This window comes from Lepidochelys kempii, chromosome 11 (genome assembly GCF_965140265.1).
Source record: "Lepidochelys kempii isolate rLepKem1 chromosome 11, rLepKem1.hap2, whole genome shotgun sequence".
NCBI lineage: Eukaryota > Metazoa > Chordata > Testudines > Cheloniidae > Lepidochelys > Lepidochelys kempii.
This window is the reverse complement of record NC_133266.1, coordinates 71,557,609-71,579,854: the sequence shown is the minus strand read 5'-3', so window position 1 is coordinate 71,579,854 and position 22,246 is coordinate 71,557,609. Positions and strand designations below refer to the sequence as shown.

The window sequence follows — 22,246 nt, the reverse complement described above, 5'->3', positions numbered from 1 at the left end:
ATTTCATGTGCAATTTCATTTCCTTTAATATGCTTGGATGAAGACTATCTAGCCCCCCTGATTTAGTCCCATTTACCTGTTCAAGTTTGACTTCTACCTTGGATGTGGCAATATCTACCCCAATATCCTCCTTCCCATTTGTCGTCCTACCATTATCCCTAAGTTTCTCATTAGCCTCATTAAAGACTGAGACAAAGTATTTGTTTCGATATTGGGCCATGCCTAGATTATCCTTAACCTCCACTCCATCCTTAGTGTTTAGCGGTCCCACTTCTTCTTTCTTTGTTTTCTTCTTATTTATATGGCTATAGAACCTTTTACTATTGGTTTTAATTCCCTTTGCAAGGTCCAATTCTACATGGCTTTTGGCCGTTCTCACTTTATCCCTACATGTTCTGACCTCAATAAGGTAGATGTCCTTGCTAATCCCTCCCATCTTCCACTCCTTGTAGGCTTTCTGCTTTTTCTTAATCACCTCCCTAAAGTGCTTGCTCATCCAGCTTGGTCTACAACTCCTGCCTATGAATTTTTTCCCCTTTCTTGGGATGCAGGCTTCTGATAGTTTCTGCAACTTTGACTTGAGGTAATTCCAGGCCACCTCCACCTTTAGATCCATAAGTTCTTCAGCCCAATCCACTTCCCTAACTCATTTCCTTAATTTTTTAAAGTTAGCTCTTTTGAAATCAAAAACCCTAGTCATAGATCTATTTTTGTTTATCCTTCCATTTAGTTTGAACTGAATTAGCTCATGATCACTCGAATCAAGGTTGTCCCCTACAACCATTTCTTCTATGAGGTCCTCACTGCTCACCAAAGCAAAATCTAAAATGGCATCCCCTCTTGTTGGTTCAGCAACTACTTGGTGAAGGAATCCATCAGCTATCGCATCTAGGAAAATCTGAGCCCTATTATTATTACTAGCACTTGTCCTCCAGTCTATATCTGGGAAGTTAAAGTCTCCCATGATCACGCAGTTTCCATTAGTATTTACTTCATTAAAAACATTAAAGAGGGCTCTATCCATATCCAAATTAGATCCCGGCGGTCTATAGCCCACCCCAAGCACTATCCCAGGGGAGGCTCTAGTAGTTTTCTTCCCCAATGTGATTTTTGCCCAGACGGGCTCTGTCTTATCCATTCCATCGCTTCTTATTTCTTTACATTCTACCTCATCCTTGATATACAATGCTGCTCCACCACCTTTACCTTTATTTCTGTCTTTCCTAAACAGCACATGCCCTTCAATACCCGTAGTCCAGTCATGACGACTATTCCACCATGTTTCTGTTCTCCCTAGAATAGCTGGTTTCACTTCCTGCACCAGTAGCTCTAGTTCCTCCATTTTGTTACCGAGGCTCCTCGCGTTGGTGAACAAACATCTTCATTTTTGCTGTTTGGCCTCGCTCACATTCTGTACCCGATTAGGCACGGACATTCTACAGCCAGTATGACCTATTGGACTGTATCCACACTGCCCTTCCTCCTTATGTCCATTCTCCTACCCACGGCTGTATCCTCTCTTACTTCGTTTTCTTCCCTCTCAATGCTAAAATCCGGCCTGGAGATTACCTGGACATCTCCCAACCATCTCCCCAAATTCCTAGTTTTAAGCTCTCTTGATCAGTTGTGCCATCCTCCATCCTAGAAATCTATTTCCCTCCTTACTCAGGTGAAGTCCATCCCGAGAGAACTGTCTTCTGTCCATGAATGCCTCTCAGTGGCCACATATCCCAAAGCCCTCCTTATAGCACCAGTGCCTGAGCCATCTGTTGAGCATCATAATCTTGTCACACCTTTGTTGCCCTTCTCTAGAAACAGGCAGAATCCCACTGAAGATCACCTGAGCCTCGATTTCCTTAAGCGTATTCCCCAGCCTGGCACAGTCTCCCTTGATACAATCTAGCGAGAATCTAGCCATATCATTTGTTCCCACATGAAGAACAATCCGTGGATTCTTTCCTGCTCCCATTAGGGTCCTCTTCAGCCTCAGGTCCACTTCTCGTATTTTAGCACCCGGCAGACAGCACGCCCTTCTGTTCTCTGCATCAGTTCTTGTTACAGGCCTGTCTATTCTTCTCAGTAAGAAGTCCCCAACCACATAGGCCTGCCTTTTCCTGGCGATGGTACAATTCTCCAGTCTATCCCCTGTTCCCTCTGGCTGCAAGTCCTCTCGATTCCTATTGTTCTATTGTCCCTTGCAACCCCCTGCAAGCCATCAGTGGCCTTGTTCCTTATTTACCCTGTGGTATGACAGATCAGAATCATACTCAAAGGCCCAAGTTGAGCTAACCATAAACTAATCCAAAATCAATCCTTCGTCAGACTTATTGGCCCAATTAATGATATGGAATCTGGTTACTGCAACAGTCATTTTATTTTCATAGGTATTAACTCCTATACAACATGCTGTAGACACCCTGACAGTGTGATCTTCACATAGGAATATATAATCCAACATTGGTCTTCTTAACTTGCTGGCCTAGCTTAAAAACTGTCCACTAAGCAAAATGTACCACATCCAACTGCACTGAACTACCCCACAGACCACCTCAGAAACCCTACTAGATATCTAGTTTTTGCAATGCACCCTGAAGGTCAACAAATTAGGATTATTCTGGACAAAAAGGTAGAAGAGAGAAGGTCAGAGAGACAACTGGTCCTTCTGCAGCCTTGTCTCTGCCTACACTGGAGCTGGAAGTATGATTTTCAGCTCAGACAGACACATACATGCTAGTTTTGACCAAAGTAGCATGCCAAGAATAGCAGCATAGCCATGGCTGCATGGGCAGCAGGATGGGCTAAGCACCCTGAGTACATATGTTGGGGCTTCAGAAGAGATTCTATCTGGGGTGGCTAATCTGTCCTGCTGCCCATTTTGCTGTGATGACATTCCTATTTTTAGCGCACTGGCTCGATCAAAGCTAGCACCTGTGGGTCTATCCAAGCTGGCAATGACACCTCCAGCTCCAGTGTAGAGGTACCCTTGGAGCGCATGTAAGTTAGGGGGCAAGGAGATCCCAGCTCAAGAGTCTCCATCGACTACAATTGAAGGAGTATATGGCAAAAGTAGAGAGGCAGCCATCCATATATATCGTCAGGACAAAAACAACCACTGTAATGCCTTCTGGAGACCAAGGGGAGTGCATGTCATGGACTACAGGTTCCATTGCATCCAGCAAGACAATTGCTGTTGCATTCTGCACCAACTTCAGTGGTTCAAAATAAATGTAGGCTGGAGTTTAATGCAGAGCACATTGAAATATCTAACCTGAGGGTACAAAGGTATGGATAAGACAATTAAAGCCCGCATCCACACCAGATGGCTCATCAGCCCAGGAAAATGAGACAACAGCCTTAACCAAGAATTCCAAAATGCTACAAAATACATTTTGTATATTCTTTTTTATTTAATTGATAAATACATACAGATGTACGAACAAATTATGATTTGATTTGAAAAAAGAAAAAGAGTACTTGTGGCACCTTAGAGACTAACAAATTTATTTGAGCATAAGCTTTCGTGAGCTACTGCTCACTTCATCGGACATCTGAACGCATCCGATGAAGTGAGCTGTAGCTCATGAAAGCTTATGCTCAAATAAATTGGTTAGTCTCTAAGGTGCCACAAGTACTCCTTTTCTTTTTGTGAATACAGACTAACATGGCTGCTACTCTGAAACAACAACATAGTGCTGTGAGATGATCAAATCTTGGAATTGTTAATAGCACCTCAAGAGGATGCCTTGTTACCATGGTAATTTACCACACCACTTTACGGGAGCCTTGCTGTGGTTATCACTGCTTGGTGAGGCCACAACAGTATTGTAGCCGTTAAGCCCAGGCTACAGGAAGTTTTCAGATGGTAGAGATTGGGCCTGCACCCTGCACCTCTCCAGTCATGAGTTTTCAAAGATAATGGCCAATGGCTCTGCAATCACAGCCGCCAACTCCTTTAGCATTCTCGGATGCAACGCATCCGGCCCCATGGACTTGTGCACGTCCAGCTTTTCTAAAAAGTCCCTAACCACTTCTTTCTCCACAGAGGGCTGGCCACCTACCCCCCATGCTGTGTTGCCCAGCGCAGCAGTCTGGGAGCTGACCTTGTTCGTGAAGACAGAGGCAAAAAAAGCATTGAGTACATTAGCTTTTTCCACATCCTCTGTCACTAGGTTGCCTCCCTCATTCAGTAAGGGGCCCACACTTTCCTTGGCTTTCTTCTTGTTGCCAACATACCTGAAGAAACCCTTCTTGTTACTCTTAACATCTCTTGCTAGCTGCAGCTCCAGGTGCGATTTGGCCCTCCTGATTTCATTCCTACATGCCCGAGCAACTTTTTTATACTCTTCCCTGGTCATTTGTCCAATCTTCCACTTCTTGTAAGCTTCTTTTTTATGTTTAAGATCCGCAAGGATTTCACTGTTAAGCCAAGCTGGTTGCCTGCCATATTTACTATTCTTTTGACACATCGGGATGGTTTGTCCCTGTAACCTCAATAGGGATTCTTTGAAATACAGCCAGCTCTCCTGGACTCCTTTCCCCCTCATGTTATTCCCCCAGGGGATCCTACCCATCAGTTCCCTGAGGGAGTCGAAGTCTGCTTTCCTGAAGTCCAGGGTCCATATTCTGCTGCTTATCTTTCCTCCCCGTGTCAGGATCCTGAACTCGACCAACTCATGGTCACTGCCCCCCAGATTCCCATCCACTTTTGCTTCCCCTACTAATTCTTCCCGGTTTGTGAGCAGCAGGTCAAGAAAAGCTCTCCCCCTAGTTGGCTCCTCCAGCACTTGCGCCAGGAAATTGTCCCCTACATTTTCCAAAAACTTCCTGGATTGTCTGTGCACCACTGTAGTGCTCTCCCAGCAGACATCAGGATGATTAAAGTCACCCATGAGAACCAGGGCGTGCGATCTAGTAGCTTCTGCGAGTTGCCGGAAGAAAGCCTCATCCATCTCATCCCCCTGGTCCGGTGGCCTATAGCAGACTCCCACCACTACATCACTCTTGTTGCTCACACTTCTAAACTTAATCCGGAGACACTCAGGTTTTACTGCAGTTTCATACCGGAGCTCTGAGCAGTCATACTGCTCCCTTACATACAGTGCTACTCCCCCACCTTTTCTGCCCTGCCTGTCCTTCTTGAACAGTTTATAACCATCCATGACAGTACTCTAGTCATGTGAGTTATCCCACCAAGTCTCTGTTATTCCAATCACGTCATAATTCCTTGCTTTCACCAGGACCTCCAGTTCTCCCTGCTTGTTTCCAAGGCTTTGTGCATTTGTATATAGGCACTTGAGATAACCTGCTGACCCAACCAACCTTTATAACCTTTACCCAAAAGGAACTGTCCCAAAGTCTTATTCAGAGTCTTTCTGGTCACTGTTTTACTATGACCTTATAAAGGCTGCTGTGGCAAAACCATACCCCAGGTGACCAAGAGCAGACAAGTTTCCTCAGAGAGGATGTTATTACCTTAAGGTAGAGATTGTAGTCAGCTGAGTTCCTTAATGTATCCTTGGAGAAAGCGTCCAAAATTAAAATTGTTTCTTCTAACAGAAAGCCGGCATGGTTTGATGTTCTATGAACCAGTTGAGCTTCCCAATAAAGGTTAGGTGCTGAAAGTAATTAACTGTAAAGAAAAGGAACTGGTGAGATGATTATATTCATGGACTACAGTTGACTTCTCTCTGTTCAGTAGCAATGCTCTGCATTGGAAAGATGGCTAAGAGAAACATGATCATTCCCCTCTATTCGACATTGGTGAGGCCTCATCTGGAGTACTGTGTCCAGTTTTGGGCCCCACACTACAAGAAGGATGTGGAAAAATTGGAAAACGTCCAGTGGAGGGCAACAAAAATGATTAGGGGGCTGGAGCACATGACTTGTGAGGAGAGGCTGAGGGAACTGGGATTGTTTAGTTTGCAGAAGAGAAGAATGAGGGGGGATTTGATAGCTTCTTTCAACTACCTGAAAGGGGGTTCCAAAGAGGATGGATCTAGACTGTTCTCAGTGGTAGCAGATGACAGAACGAGGAGTCATGGTCTCAAGTTTCAGTGCGGGAGGTTTAGGTTGGATGTTAGGAAAAACATTTTCACTAGGAGGGTGGTGAAGCACTGGAATGGGTTACCTAGGGAGGTTTTCAAGGTCAGGCTTGACAAAGCCCTGGTTGGGATTATTTAGTTGGGGATTGGTCCTGCTTTGAGCAGGGGGTTGGACTAGATGACCTCCTGAGGTCCCTTCCAACCCTGATATTTTATGATTCTATGAAAGTTCTCTCCATAGAAAAAGAGCTTCCCTATAAACATCTCCTACAACAAGGACTGGTTTTACACCATTCACAGCTGGACTACACATACCACACGAAATGAAGACTGGTATTGTGGTTAAGGCATCAGATTGGATTAAATTCCCAGCTCTGCCACAATCTCTCTGATTTTGGGCAAGACACAGTCTCTGTGCCTCAACTCCCATCCCTACATGAGAATATTACTTGCACCAAGAAATTCATTAATGTTTTGAGGGGCTAAGAGAGCAAACAAACACATTTCTCTACCAAAAAGGCATTTTGTTGATATGTTTATGACATTTGAACAACTAATGTGTTTGGTAACTTGCTCTGATTATTATATTATCTCTTTTGGTTTTGGATGACCTGTGCAACCTCTAGCCTCAACCTGGCTTCATATATATATTGTTTGTGACTTGTCGTGATTTTACTAATTTTTAGCCATTTGTCTTTTAAGTTACAGATCAGTACAGTACTCTATCAACTCTACAGTTCATAACACGTTCAAGGTGGTATAGATCAAATGAGAGATGAATATTCAGATAATTACACAGGTCTGTTATCTCAATAAAAAAGTGAAAATCAATAAAGTTAAAATCTACTAAGCAGTCATGTTGTTCTCGTCTCTTAGGTTGTCACACTGGCCCATTTTGCTGGTCTGCTCTTCAAGGCAGATTTCACTGAACACGAAAAAAGCAATTCCATGAAGGGAAATGCATTTTTACAATTAGGAAATTATGACGGCTTGTACAGTGCTTCCAAACTGGACTTCAAAAAGGAAGAGATTGGTCCCTACTGTCCCTTACTTTCTATCTTGCTGTTTGTTTCACAGGTATTTTAAATCCATTTTAACAATGTACAGTCCTAATTGCAAGACTATGAACAGGAATAATGACTCGGAGCTTAGTGGATGAGTGCGTTCTATAATTTGCATGTTAGCCCAGAATGCCCTGTGGTCAAGTTTTGCTGTGAAATATTAATGGGTGACAAGAACAGAATGCTACATGAAGGTGGTTTTGAGGCTTGTTTGTTTTTCAAAAAATAGGGAACAAAAAAATGAAGGAAATAAAATCTACTAAAAATAATCAGTGTAACTTTCTGTGTAGCATATTAAACATTTAGGGCAACATTTGCAGAAGTGACCAATGCTTCTGTATACCTCAGTCAGACACCTTTTAAGATATCACCACTTTTCAGAAGATGCTGAGTCTCCCTTTGAAATTCAAGCGCCTTTAAGGTGTCTCAAGTTGAGGCCCAAAATCACTAGTCACCTCTTAAAATCTTGGCTTTAAGGCTTGATCCAGCTTCCGTGGCTTCACTAGTGTGAGATCATAACCTTAGGTTTGCTCCGACTGCAATGGAATTACTCCTGATTTATACTGGTGTGAGAGAGATCAGAATCCAATTGCTAAAACAATCAAATTGATGCTCAGCAGAAACAAGAAGCCCTTCCCATTTAAGTTGCACAGTAACAGAGAGAACTCCCTACAGGCTTAGCAGTGTATGCTTTTTATCAAAGAACATGACTAAATCAGACAACGGATGTTACACACTTACCCTAACTCATCTCACCTATGCTACATTAATTCCACTGACGTTAAGTGAGAGTCAGGCTGGTATATATGGTGCAAACATCAGAAACTAGCCTCAAATTAATACTTTTAAAGCAGAATTTACAATAAGGACCTTACTACAACAGCCAGTGTCTGGTAAGTAGCTAACATAACCTCTTCACTATAACATCATTCTGATATAGTATATTAATCTAAACCCTTTATCAGTGACACATGGTACAGAACATTGTCTTCCATATAGAATTAATGTCTGTATTTTATTGAGGGTTTTTAGCATGATGAGCTCAAATTGAAACAGGATAGCATAAAACACAAAGAACAAAAATTATTTTTTAGAAACAAGAAAAAGTGTTTTCTAATGGGCTTCCACAGATGAAAATTCATTTAATAAAAAGGAAACAGCTATGCAGCAGTACTTGTATCTGCTTTAGCTAAGAGCAATATTACTATGAGGCAGCATCATTAATATCAGACTCCTGATCAACTGCACAATTTCTCCTTAACTGTTTGAGGCAGATTATTACCTGTATTACTTCTTTTTTCTTCAGTTGTCTTCTCCGTTCTTTCAAGAGGAAAATGGAAAGCATACCCTCTGTCATCATCCCAACACAACACCACTGGAGGAATTTAATGGTTGGGGGGAGAGATAGCTCAGTGGTTTGAGCATTGGCCTGCTAAACCCAGGGTTGTAAATTCAATCCTTGAGGGGGCCATTTAGGGATCTGGGGCAAAAATTAGGGATTGGTCCTGCTTTGAGCAGGGAGTTGGATTAGATGACCTCCTGAGGTCCCTTCCAACCCTGTGATATTCTATGAAAGCCATGTTTGTCTAATCCATGTTAGTGCATTCCCTTTCCCTATGAAAATAATCAGAATCTCTTTCACTGAACCAAGGAGCCCTAGTCACAGACTAGGACCCTATTGTGCTACACTGAAGTCAGTGATGGGGAGGGTGTATCCAAAGCCAATTGAAATAAATGGAGACAGTCCTATATAAATATTCCTTTGCATTCAATCCTCTGTTTAGAGAGAAGGGAATGACAGCATGTTTCCTCAGTCTGCATTGATCATCATTAGTAGTAGGAACATGCAGACTGGCTTTGTTCTTTTATACAAATTGCTTCTCAGCATTCGGTTTCTCTGAATCAACCGAACAAAAACAGGAGACTCTTGTGCCTTGTCTTACATGCTGTAATCACTCCTGGTACTCTCCTCATGGAGTGCCAGACATACAAGACCAGCATTCCAGCATCATGTGCTGTGGTAGCTTCACTCAACTCATGAGGTCACCAGCAGAAACAGAACCAAAAGAAAGAGGGCTGTTCCCCAGCCAATAGCAACTCTGTCTCAAATCACAGCTGGGTATAACCCGTATAAGTCTCTTGACAAGGGCATGAGGGTGGGAGAGGTGACTTACCTGTCTTTCCATGTCTGTCCAAAGTGTTTCCACTATTCACAGTCCTGATCAGAATTCATTCTAACTTTCAGACCTGGGAATGGTCAGAGTTTTGGTTTATTTCAGTCATTACTGTCTTCTGTATTCTGTTGTCGTTTCTGATGTCTAATTAGTGGCTCCCTTCCAGATACACACTCTCTGTCACAGATGCTAAACAGCTTTAGACTATTCCAAAGCAGGAAATTAGGGAAGGAGACAACAGCTCATGGGGGGAGGGATAGCTCAGTGGTTTGAGCATTGGCCTGCTAAACCCAGGGTTGTGAGTTCAATCCTTGGGGGGGCCATTTAGGGATTTGGGGCAAAAATTGGGCATTGGTCCTGCTTTGAGCAGGGGGTTGGACTAGATGACCTCCTGAGGTCATAGAATCATAGAATATCAGAGTTGGAAGGGACCACAGGAGGTCATCTAGTCCAACCCCCTGCTCAAAGCAGGACCAATCCCCAATTAAATCATTAGGTCCCTTCTATGCTGTTGGCACTGCCCTCAAGAACAGCACCCACTCAACACATTAGTGAGAAAGAGACACAGTATGTTAAAAAGGGAATACCAGAGAACAGTTGAACAATGAATTCTAATATATATTGTGCATCTTGAGTCCTTTGCATCATGCCTGGTTAGGTGCATTTAATACTGGGCCAATATTAATACATGGAGATGCAAAATCTTAACTAGCAGAAATTAGCAGTGCAGAGAAGAAGCAAAGACCAGCATCTGAAGCAAAGCACTAGGTGTCAGGAACCATTGTTCTAATCTGGACTCTGCCACTGGCTCCTTGGATCATGAGTCAAGTGCCTTCCTGTGCCTCTTTTCCCATGTGTAAACTAGCAGTAGTAATCCTTCCCTCTCTTTCACAGGGCGGTTGTGAAAAGTTAATGACTGCAGAGTGCTTTGGAATCTCAGATGGAAGGCGAAACTGGAAGTGCAAAGTATTAACCCTTGCTGTGCCTTGAATCTATAGTGCAAGTCCTGGAAACTGGCAATTATTGGCAGTAGTCACAGAAGCGCTGTGCCCTATTGCTGCATTGCTGTAACAGAAAATAAATAGTTATGAGGGGTGGATTCTCCTTTCAGGGTGTGAGCCTCAGTACCCATGGGAAGTGGCAAAGAAAGTGTTCAGCAACAGCCTGCATTCAAATAGGTCCTGACTCGCACTCCAATTCTGCCTATCGGCTCCTCTCTCATTGCAGTGCCTGACACATCCAAGAAGCCCAAGCTGTTGCAGTCATTTCCAATCCCTTATTTTTAAGGACTCTTGCATCAATAATCAAAACTGGCATTTTGCGTAAGTGCTCACTACCAGCTCTCCTGGAACTCTAGCACTCCATCATAGTTCTGATATCCAACAACTAAAAGTGAAGAGCAGCTAAGTTTTATTTTAACCATTTGCTCTCCAGTATGTACCAAACTAATTTAATATTACACACATACACACACAAAGACGCACACACACGAAAACCTTGCTATGTTAAGACAACATTATGGTTGCAATATCAAGTGATCAAAAGTTTGGAAATGACAAAACAGTCAATCTCCCAAGAGCTACAAAAAACAAAAACAAAAACCAAAAACACACACATGGCTAGTCAGTGTATTTCTCTCTAACCTCATTCTCAAATGGCAAAAACGCATTCTGATGGAAACTTTCCAAAAAAATTCAACTTGAGGCAGACACCTGGCACGGCGTTTCACCCTGCATGGGTGAAGTTTGGCAAAGTCATACGCAACTGAAAACACAATCTTGTAATAAGACGTGTCAGGCAACCTGAACAGGCCTGACCATCTGTAATGTAACAACTGAGAGGGAGGAAGGAAGAGAAACATTCAAAAGGCATAAAATCCACCAAACAGGGAGATCTGGTGGTAAGGATCAATATGGTATTTCAGTCAATATCTACAGAAATCCACTGCTGAAAACAAAAACAATGAATATACTTCTGAATATATACTATATACTACTGAATATATATCATCCGCAAATTTGAGGATGATACTAAACTGGGAGGAGTGGTAGATACGCTGGAGGGCAGGGATAGGATACAGAGGGACCTAGACAAATTGGAGGATTGGGCCAAAAGAAATCTGATGAGGTTCAATAAGGATAAGTGCAGGGTCCTCCACTTAGGATGGAAGAACCCAATGCACAGCTGCAGACTAGGGACCGAATGGCTAGGCAGCAGTTCTGCGGAAAAGGACCTAGGGGTGACAGTGGACGAGAAGCTGGATATGAGTCAGCAGTGTGCCCTTGTTGCCAAGAAGGCCAATGACATTTTGGGATGTATAAGTAGGGGCACAGCGAGCAGATCAAGGGACATGATCGTCCCCCTCTATTTGACATTGGTGAGGCCTCATAGAATCATAGAATCATAGAATATCAGGGTTGGAAGGGACCCCAGAAGGTCATCTAGTCCAACCCCCTGCTCAAAGCAGGACCAATTCCCAGTTAAATCATCCCAGCCAGGGCTTTGTCAAGCCTGACCTTAAAAACCTCTAAGGAAGGAGATTCTACCACCTCCCTAGGTAACGCATTCCAGTGTTTCACCACCCTCTTAGTGAAAAAGTTTTTCCTAATATCCAATCTAAACCTCCCCCACTGCAACTTGAGACCATTACTCCTCGTTCTGTCATCTGCTACCATTGAGAACAGTCTAGAGCCATCCTCTTTGGAACCCCCTTTCAGGTAGTTGAAAGCAGCTATCAAATCCCCCCTCATTCTTCTCTTCTGCAGGCTAAACAATCCCAGCTCCCTCAGCCTCTCCTCATAACTCATGTGTTCCAGTCCCCTAATCATTTTTGTTGCCCTTCGCTGGACTCTCTCCAATTTATCCACATACTCATCTGGAGTACTGTGTCCAGTTTTGGGCCCCACACTACAAGAAGGATGTGGATAAATTGGAGAGAGTCCAGCGAAGGGCAACAAAAATGATAAGGGGTCTGGAACACATGACTTATGAGGAGCGGCTGAGGGAACTGGGATTGTTTAGTCTACAGAAGAGAAGAATGAGGGGGGATTTGATAGCTGCTTTCAACTACCTGAGAGGTGGTTCCAAAGAGGATGATTCTAGACTATTCTCAGTGGTAGAAGAGGACAGGACAAGGAGTAATGGTCTCAAGTTGCAGTGGGGGAGGTTTAGGTTGGATATTAGGAAAAACTTTTTCACTAGGAGGGTGGTGAAACACTGGACTGCGTTACCTAGGGAGGTGGTAGAATCTCCTTCCTTAGAAGTTTTTAAGGTCAGGCTTGACAAAGCCCTGGCTGGGATGATTTAATTGGGGATGGGTCCTGCTTCGAGCAGGGGGTTGGACTAGATGACCTCCTGAGGTCCCTTCCAACCCTGATATTCTATGATTCTATGATTCTTTTTAAAAAATCCTACAAGGAAAAGACACTTATGAAAAATATATGAGGAAGCTTCCAGTAATTATAAATTAGCAGAGCTGTTTCTTTCATTGGGCATTAATTTATATTAATTATTAATCCAGCGCTGCTGTCAAAGCCTTTGTGCCCCAAAACACTAAGCTACACTTCAGTATGTTCTTTAAAGGGGCAGTTTACAGTTTTTACTTTATGAAAGTAGATGATTGACATACATTGAAAGGTAAGTGGTCTAAAGTAAAATATGCACTTGATCACTCTGATCCACTCAATTAAATGCTTTGCTTTTGAAAAGATCATTAAGGAGTTTGGCTGGGGGATTTGTGAGTGAGGGACTTTGGTAGACATTAAAGTAAGGAGTGATAGCAAGCTCCATCTCACTACAAGCTTAAAATCAGCCACTGTGATAATGGGCATTCGCTACAGATGATGGCGCAGTCGTGGTTAAAACAGTTCAACCATTTTGAAAGGTACTACCATCTTTGAGAGATTCCCTGTGCTTCAAATGGGGAATGCAGACAGCAGTGGCAATCTTTTTGAAAAATGGAAGGAACTTTTTAATGTGCAGTCATTATAGTACATTAGGCCAGACAGAAGCTTTTCCAACACCCCTCACACCTGACCAGAAACACCTCCAATACACCAGCTCTTGACCTATACTGATCAGATTACCTGCTGCAGTAACACCTTGCGGTAAATTATGCAGAGGTCTTCTGAGAAGGAGAAATGTCTGCTAGTGTTCAGTGCAAAGCCAAACTAATTTTATAACATAATGTTTTATACTCTTTCCATTGAAGATGCGGGGTCAAATCTTGATTCGTTCCTTTTCACCAAGATGCTGTACGCACAAGCTGGGAGAAGATGCATCACCAAGATTTCAGGACCAAAAATATTTTCCTCTCAGTGCACCAAGCAGGCTCACACATTGACTAGTGATGACAAACACTATAGACATATAGACATGGGTGGGCTCAGTTTCATTACAGAGAATTTTCTACTGGATAGGACACTGGAGCCCCTGACTTAAGAGAGCTGCGTTCTGTTCCCAGGTCCACCACTAGTCTGCTGTGGCATCTTGAGCAAGCCGTCCATCTCTCTATGCCTCTCTCCCACCCTTGGTCTTAAGTTTAGAAGGTAAATTCTTCAGGAAAGAAACAGTTTCAACATGTGAGTGCACACGGCCTAGCTCAATAAGGCCTTTCGATGATACAATAAAACAAATAGTACAACAGGGAACTAAAAAGGGCCCTCTTCCTTTAAAGAAAAACAAGAATTTTTCCACCCAAAGTCCGAGATGGTGTTCCCTATAAGCTGTGCGGTTGGGCGGCCACCCAGGAGAGATTCAAGTTGATTAGCCCAGTTGATTAGCAGAGCCAGGAACATCCAGCAGTGTGTGTTCAGCTGCTCCTCCCCCGGCTGCTTTGCAGCCATGTTGCTCTGTCCTGCAGCTGCTCCCGGGACTCTCCTGCTGGCTGTGCAGAGTTGGGAGGGGGCCTGATGTCATGGTGTCCACCTTCCCCTGCCCTTGTACCCCATCTCTGCAGAGCAGGGGAGAGGGGACAGCCTGGCTCAGGAGGACTGGGAGCTGTTGCAGTCTGAGGTCTGAATGGTGAGTGAGTGCCTTTCTTAACGAGACAGCGCATGGTTTCTGAGACTTCCCCAGCAGCCAGCTCACACAGTCTGTCTGTCCCTCTCCCCTGCCCACGTACCCCATCTCCACAGAGAAGGGGAGGGGAGACAGGGCTAAGGACAGATTTCAGTGAGCGCCTTAAAGAGACAGGGCACGGTGTCTCAGAAACTTTCCCAGCAGCCAGCACACACACTGTCTGTGCCACACACACATACACAGTCTCTGGGTCACACACAGACTGTCTCTTTCACACTCACCTACCAACACATATTTGTATTATTGTTGTTGTTACTTCTTGGTACTTCCTGCAATGCACATGTATTCTCTGTAATTTTATTCTTTCAACGTGTGTTATTTTAGTGTTTTGACTGGTCTGTGCATTTCATAATTTTTATTTCTCTTACACTGAAATTTAATTCTTTGAGTAGTGAGTTCTAAAATGCCTAACTTGTCCTGGCTGGAGTAATTATCCCTATGGTAACTTTTAAAAAATATATATCATATCTAGGTTTTTTGTTTCCACTGGCAGCGCATATCCGCACATACCTTGGTGCACGTAAAAAAATGTATCCCGCACATGGATGGAAAAAATTAGAGGGAACATTGACTCTCTCTGCCAACTTCCCAAAGGAAACAGAAATGCAAATCTCCAGGATGCTCCCCATTCTCCACCCCCTGAAGTTTCTCTGGAGTTTGTCCTCCACCCCAGCTGTACATACATCATTTCCCCGCCAGCAGGAGCTCACATAGAGAGTGAGCGGGTGGTAGAAGTGGTCCTTCTCTCCTTAGCAGTCTCCTCCCCTGCCAGAGTGCCTCTGCAGCAATGAAGGCAGCTGTGGCCCTCCCCAGGGAAAAGGAAGGAAACTGTTTCCCTGCCAGGTCAGACCAGGCCAGGCTGTATACACTATCCCACCCCACCATTTTTACACTGCTATAAAAATAGCAAGAGATTAAAATTTGGCCCATTATATTTTACACAATTTTTTTTAGAAGATTCTGTAGAAAATGTGCATTACCTAATTGCTAGGGACCCCCATCAGAGCCTCTTTTGCAGACTCAATACAGTATACATGTCTCCACGGTGACATTTTCCAAGGAAAAGACTGGCAAGGAGAATTTTCACGGAGCTAAGGTGCTTAGTCAATCTTGTCAAGAGCAATGAGCGGGGGTCCCCTGCTGTGCTCACGTTTTGGATGAGAGCCCAGGCTTCCAACTGCTTCCATTTTCAAAACTTTTCCCCCCATTTTGGGAGCAAAACACATTTTTCATAAACAAAATTATCCAAGTGGAAGCCTGCGACCAGCACTAATTATTGTGTATTTCAGGACTCTCTTGCTAGAGTCCAGGGTCTGACCCTTGCAATACAGATGTGGCACATGTGAGAACAGGGCAAAGAATGATCCTTAATTCCTAGCTACCAGAGATGGGCCTGGTCTACAGAAAGTTACACCTGTATCATATGAGAGGAGGCAGATTGCAGACTCCACAGATTACTTTATCTACCCTACTGCACCTACCTCTTCTCCCCAATTTCCCTTTCTACTCTTGAAGCAGCATACTTCTGCTGCTGCTTCTGTGCCAACAAAATAACCAGCCTATCATGGCACTCAGTTAAGCACACTGCAATCCTGCTCTGGCACAGGGGGGAATACTCTTTGCAGAAGTAATACAGAGATGTGGGCAATCTCTGGGGCTAGAGTATAGTTGCTCAGTCCTGAGACATTTGATGGCAGTTAGTTAGCTCACTTCCACCGAGACATAAACTTGACCTTAAAAAAATCGGGTGGATTTTGTTCTGGTGAAGGCATCAGCCTATTTGACAACCCTGGTGAAAAAACTGTGTGCGTCTGTACAGAGCAGCTCCACAGCAAGCTTCCCAAACACACTGCCCTGTTAGCGTGCCCTCATCTGGGGCAGGGACAACTTGCTCTAGGCATAATCAAGGCAGGGAGAGGTTGATGTCTGGGATGCAAATAGGAGCCTTGGGTCATTTGGGATTGTAGGGTCTGGAGCACCCCTCCCTAGCCCCCTTCTCAGATCTCTCCCCCTGCAGCCCCTGCCAACTCCTTTTAAGGCTCAGGCACCATGTGCAGCTATGGCCTCTAGAGGCCACAGGGGAAACTGCAACTCCCGCCTTTAGCAAGGCTGAATAATTCCAACTGAGGGTACATCTACGCAGCAATGAAACACCTGTGGCTGGCCCACGTCAGCTGACTCGGGTTTACTGGGCTTGGAATTTAAGGCTGTAAAATTGCAGTGTAGATGTTCGGGCTTGGGCTACAGCCCGAGCTCTGGGACCTGGCGATGGGGAAGGGCCCCAGAGTCAGGGCCCAAACATCTACCCAGCAATTTTTAGCCCCACAGCCCAAGCCCCGCTAGCCCGAGTCACCTGCAGCCAGGCAGCGGCTCTTTTATTCCAGTGTAGATGTACCTGTAATGCTTGTAAGCTGGCATGACATGGATGCAAGACATGTGACATTCAGCAATTTGTCTTCTCTCCTTTGCCCTTCTTCACCTCCAGCATGGGAACATCAGCCTTGTGCTGCTTCGACAGAGCTTTGTCATGTGGCTCAGCAGAGGAAATGGAAAATTACTTGAAGAAATAGTGCATTCCATTTGGCACTGCACATGCTCATGTGGTTGGGCCTGTTGGTGCTACGTAGTAGCAGCAGAAGCCGTAGAGCTGCCCTGAAGGATGGTCTCACAGAGCAGTGTATAGAGTGGGGAATCCACAATCCAATACTGAATTTATATCTTTAAATGTACGGTAGAACCTTGTTAATTTGCACTAAATGACTGGGACGCCTAAGGCAGATGATCATATCGTGTATTAGAGTGTAAGTAAAGACGCATATGGCAAAAACCCTTGTTTTTCTTTGTAAAGGCAAAGCACACACCATGACTGCTTGGCTAGTTTGCCTGTGTAACAAGTAGGAATGACTCAACTTTTGTTAGGAACATTTTAGAAGGAAACAAAAATGTTCAGATATTTTCTTTTTTGTTGTTTGTCTCTTGTTTTCAACAAAACTAAACACTTTCTTTTCAAATTGAAAAAGTTAATTGCCATTTCCAAAACCCAAAAAAAGTCACAGCTTTCAATCTTGGGAGGTATTCCCATTGGAAAGAAAGGCTGAGGAGGGAAAAAAACAACTGAAAAATTCAGTGGTGAAAACAAGACTTTTCTGTTTTCTAGAAGAAAACTTCTTGTTTAGTCAAAAAAACAAACAAAATTCAGTCAAATATTTCTAATGAAACATTTTTTCTTTTGATTTCTTTTGTTGATGACATTGGCCATTTTTGGCCAGCCATAGTAGAAACCAAGGACTGCAAGGCTGTTTTTTTTTTAATGATACATGACAAAAATGTACCAACTCTTGAGATCAAACAGAGGTCAAATTATGCCTTGAAGGTGCTCCAGGAGACACCCACAGGGCAGGAGCAGGGGGGAACACATGGGAAGCATGGTGGCTGCTCAATCCTATGCAGCATGCACTGCATTCCCTCCCACGCCTATGCAGTTCCACTGTCACGAGCAGGCCAGGGAAGCTGTGAGCACTGGTCAGCTGCTAAGTTGCAGTCAGGAGACAAGGAGCAGGACTGGAAGCGAGCCAGGTCAGAATGCCAGGAAGTCAAAATCAGGCACCAAGTTGCAGGCGGCAGGCAAATAGCACAGTTGGGGTCAAGCTATGTCAGGATCGTGTAGGCCCTGCTGCAGCCCTAGGCATAACTAACAGTGTCAACCAAAGGCTGGGAACCAAAGTAGGCCAGGCCTTAGCAAAATAGTAACACACCCGGTATTGACCCTGGACTTCAGGAAAGCAGACTTCGACTCCCTCAGGGAACGGATGGCCAGGATCCCCTGGGGGACTAACTTGAAGGGGAAAGGAGTCCAGGAGAGCTGGCTGTATTTCAAGGAATCCCTGTTGAGGTTACAGGGACAAACCATCCCGATGAGTCAAAAGAATAGTAAATATGGCAGGCGACCAGCTTGGCTTAATGGTGAAATACTAGCGGATCTTAAACATAAAAAAGAAGCTTACAAGAAGTGGAAGGTTGGACATATGACCAGGGAAGAGTATAAAAATATTGCTCAGGCATGTAGGAATGATATCAGGAGGGCCAAATCGCACCTGGAGCTGCAGCTAGCCAGAGATGTCAAGAGTAACAAGAAGGGTTTCTTCAGGTATGTTGGCAACAAGAAGAAAGCCAAGGAATGTGTGGGCCCCTTACTGAATGAGGGAGGCAACCTAGTGACAGAGGATGTGGAAAAAGCTAATGTACTCAATGCTTTTTTTGCCTCTGTTTTCACTAACAAGGTCAGCTCCCAGACTGCTGCGCTGGGCATCACAAAATGGGGAAGAGATGGCCAGCCCTCTGTGGAGATAGAGGTGGTTAGGGACTATTTAGAAAAACTGGACGTGCACAAGTCCATGGGGCCGGACGAGTTGCATCCGAGAGTGCTGAAGGAATTGGCGACTGTGATTGCAGAGCCATTGGCCATTATCTTTGAAAACTCGTGGCGAACGGGGGAAGTCCCGGATGACTGGAAAAAGGCTAATGTAGTGCCAATCTTTAAAAAAGGGAAGAAGGAGGATCCTGGGAACTACAGGCCAGTCAGCCTCACCTCAGTCCCTGGAAAAATCATGGAGCAGGTCCTCAAAGAATCAATCCTGAAGCACTTGCATGAGAGGAAAGTGATCAGGAACAGCCAGCATGGATTCACCAAGGGAAGGTCATGCCTGACTAATCTAATCGCCTTTTATGATGAGATTACTGGTTCTGTGGATGAAGGGAAAGCAGTGGATGTATTGTTTCTTGACTTTAGCAAAGCTTTTGACACGGTCTCCCACAGTATTCTTGTCAGCAAGTTAAGGAAGTATGGGCTGGATGAATGCACTATAAGGTGGGTAGAAAGCTGGCTAGATTGTCGGGCTCAACGGGTAGTGATCAATGGCTCCATGTCTAGTTGGCAGCCGGTATCAAGTGGAGTGCCCAAGGGTCAGTCCTGGGGCCGGTTTTGTTCAATATCTTCATAAATGATCTGGAGGATGGTGTGGATTGCACTCTCAGCAAATTTGCGGATGATACTAAACTCGGAGGAGTGGTAGATACGCTGGAGGGGAGGGATAGGATACAGAAGGACCTAGACAAATTGGAGGATTGGGCCAAAAGAAATCTGATGAGGTTCAATAAGGATAAGTGCAGGGTCCTGCACTTAGGACGGAAGAACCCAATGCACAGCTACAGACTAGGGACCGAATGGCTAGGCAGCAGTTCTGCGGAAAAGGACCTAGGGGTGACAGTGGACGAGAAGCTGGATATGAGTCAGCAGTGTGCCCTTGTTGCCAAGAAGGCCAATGGCATTTGGGGATGTATAAGTAGGGGCATAGCGAGCAGATCGAGGGACGTGATCGTTCCCCTCTATTCGACATTGGTGAGGCCTCATCTGGAGTACTGTGTCCAGTTTTGGGCCCCACACTTCAAGAAGGATGTGGATAAATTGGAGAGAGTCCAGCGAAGGGCAACAAAAATGATTAGGGGTCTGGAACACATGAGTTATGAGGAGAGGCTGAGGGAGCTGGGATTGTTTAGCCTGCAGAAGAGAAGAATGAGGGGGGATTTGATAGCTGCTTTCAACTACCTGAAAGGGGGTTCCAAAGAGGATGGCTCTAGATTGTTCTCAATGGTAGCAGATGACAGAACGAGGAGTAATGGTCTCAAGTTGCAGTGGGGGAGGTTTAGATTGGATATTAGGAAAAACTTTTTCACTAAGAGGGTGGTGAAACACTGGAATGCGTTACCTAGGGAGGTGGTAGAATCTCCTTCCTTAGAGGTTTTTATGGTCAGGCTTGACAAAGCCCTGGCTGGGATGATTTAACTGGGAATTGGTCCTGCTTTGAGCAGGGGGTTGGACTAGATGACCTTCTGGGGTCCCTTCCAACCCTGATATTCTATGATTCTATGATTCTATGATTCTATTGGCTAGCCAAGTAAGCACTTTCCTGACTGGAGAGATGGTACAAGAACACCCAGAGTTCTCAAGTAACTACGTAACCACATTCCCAAGAGACTGTGCAGGAACACACTGACCTCTGGTAAGATAGGGATGGGATGACAGGATAATGGATGAGGATGTTTTGTTTGAACTAGCAGGTGCAAGCATAAAGGTGGTAACTAACAACATCTGGAGTGTAAGACATAACTTATTTGTACCAATAAAGAAAAGGAGAAGTCGTAGGAGGGACATCTTTGTGCCCATCAGAATTGGCAGCAAAAAGGGCCGGGTTCAGTATCTAGGGGTTCCTTTTCAACAATACAACATAAAACTGATTCAAGCCCCCACCCAGTGACCTGGAGCAATTACACACCACCCCCTGGGCACTTCTAGGAGGCAATACTTCCCCTCTTGCAAGCACAGAGTCTGGGTGTAGCAAAAACTTTTAATAAAAGAAGGGAATTAACTCAGCATTAATTTGGGAAAACACTGCAACTAGGATTCATAAACATAAATCATGAGCAAAAGACCCAACCCCAAGTACGTTAGGCAGTGTCCTTTTCCCTTCAAGTTCTTAAGTCCAGCAACCCAAAAATCCTTTTAACGTGCCTGTCCCTTCTCTGCACCTCACTCACAGTTGCTGTCCTTGGTCAGTGGAGCCCCATAGTTCAGAGGTTCATCTGCAGAGTTCACCTCCCACCCTGGTGGAAGGGAGGGGAGGTAAGGAGGCACCTTACATGCCTGGCTGGCCGCGCTTCTCCACTAGCTGCCTGGCTGGCCGCTCGCCGCTGGCCGTCTTCAGGGCCCCCCACACGTAACACAGCTCTCAGTATTATACCCGGCTCATCATGAATTTCCCCTTCAACCAAAACAACCCACAAGACTCTAATTTGGGCTATTTGGGCAAAAAAGGGTTAAGAGTACCCTACTCCTCAAATAACGCCATTGAAATCAATGGGACTACTCACCAAGTAAGAAACTACATGGCATGAGTGAGAGTATCGGAACCTGGCTCTAAGAATAACATTCAATATTAATCTGGTCTTTTTGATATTTTAAGCACCATATGTTTTCCCAAAAAAACTAATGCGTGCCAGGGACACACAAGTCAACGTGAGAAAAAAGGAAACTCAGAATGTGAGGAATTCTGTAATGTAACCACACAGATCTTGAAAGGTTCCGCTCCATGTTGTTTCCCTTGCAGCATGAATAATATTCAGACTTCCATGGATGCTGAAAATGAAGGAATGCAACATCTTGCCATGCTTTCGTTCTTCTGGGCACAGTGAAGCTGATGCATGTCTTGCACATGAAAAACAAGCAAGCTTTATGGACACATTGTCTAAAATGATATGTCTGCCCCTGCTAAAACTGAGGCATGTGTTTACTTTAGATTCCATTTGCAGGAGACAAGTCACACTGGGGATAGAAATGTAAAGGGGGGGGTGAAAGAGTTGGTTAGAATTACTCTTTAACCAGTCATCTAACACATTAGAATGAACCATGGGTGAAGAAATACACTTGATCTTTGTGTAAACAGCACGAGCTGTTTGAAACAAACTTCTCCTCCTCCAAAGTAACTTTTCATGTTAAAACCTCAAACAAGTCTGCAGGTTTCAATAGTGTAGTTAGGAGCAGGTTAAAATATTACAGGATATATTTCTATGGTGCATTTTTAAGTGCATTTTTCCCAGAACGATATTGTGGAAACTGCTTTCTTCTTTGATTCCTAGAAAGCACTAAACAGAATTTAAAGGAAAACTATTCCTAAACCCAGCACAGGAGTGTAGGTTACTGTTTGTGAAAGAAGAAGGGTAAATGTATTACATCAGAGTGTGGAGCACCTTCCTTTCTAGCTGTAGGTCTCTAAGATGCCAGTGTTCAACAAAAGAGACGTCAGAAGCTCTCCCTGAAATACCGAGACATCATACT

The 22,246-nt window shown here is 44.3% G+C and overlaps 1 protein-coding gene across 1 annotated transcript in view; it reads right to left on the bottom strand.

Moving 5' to 3' along the window:
- TRPM8 (transient receptor potential cation channel subfamily M member 8) overlaps window positions 1-22,246 on the bottom strand; it is a 217,602-nt gene that overhangs the window by 122,531 nt on the left and 72,825 nt on the right. Inside the window, exon 2 of the mRNA XM_073304777.1 lies at window positions 5,473-5,629. The gene's annotated coding sequence lies outside the window, so the exon portion shown is untranslated. The remainder of the gene's footprint in view (window positions 1-5,472; window positions 5,630-22,246) is intronic.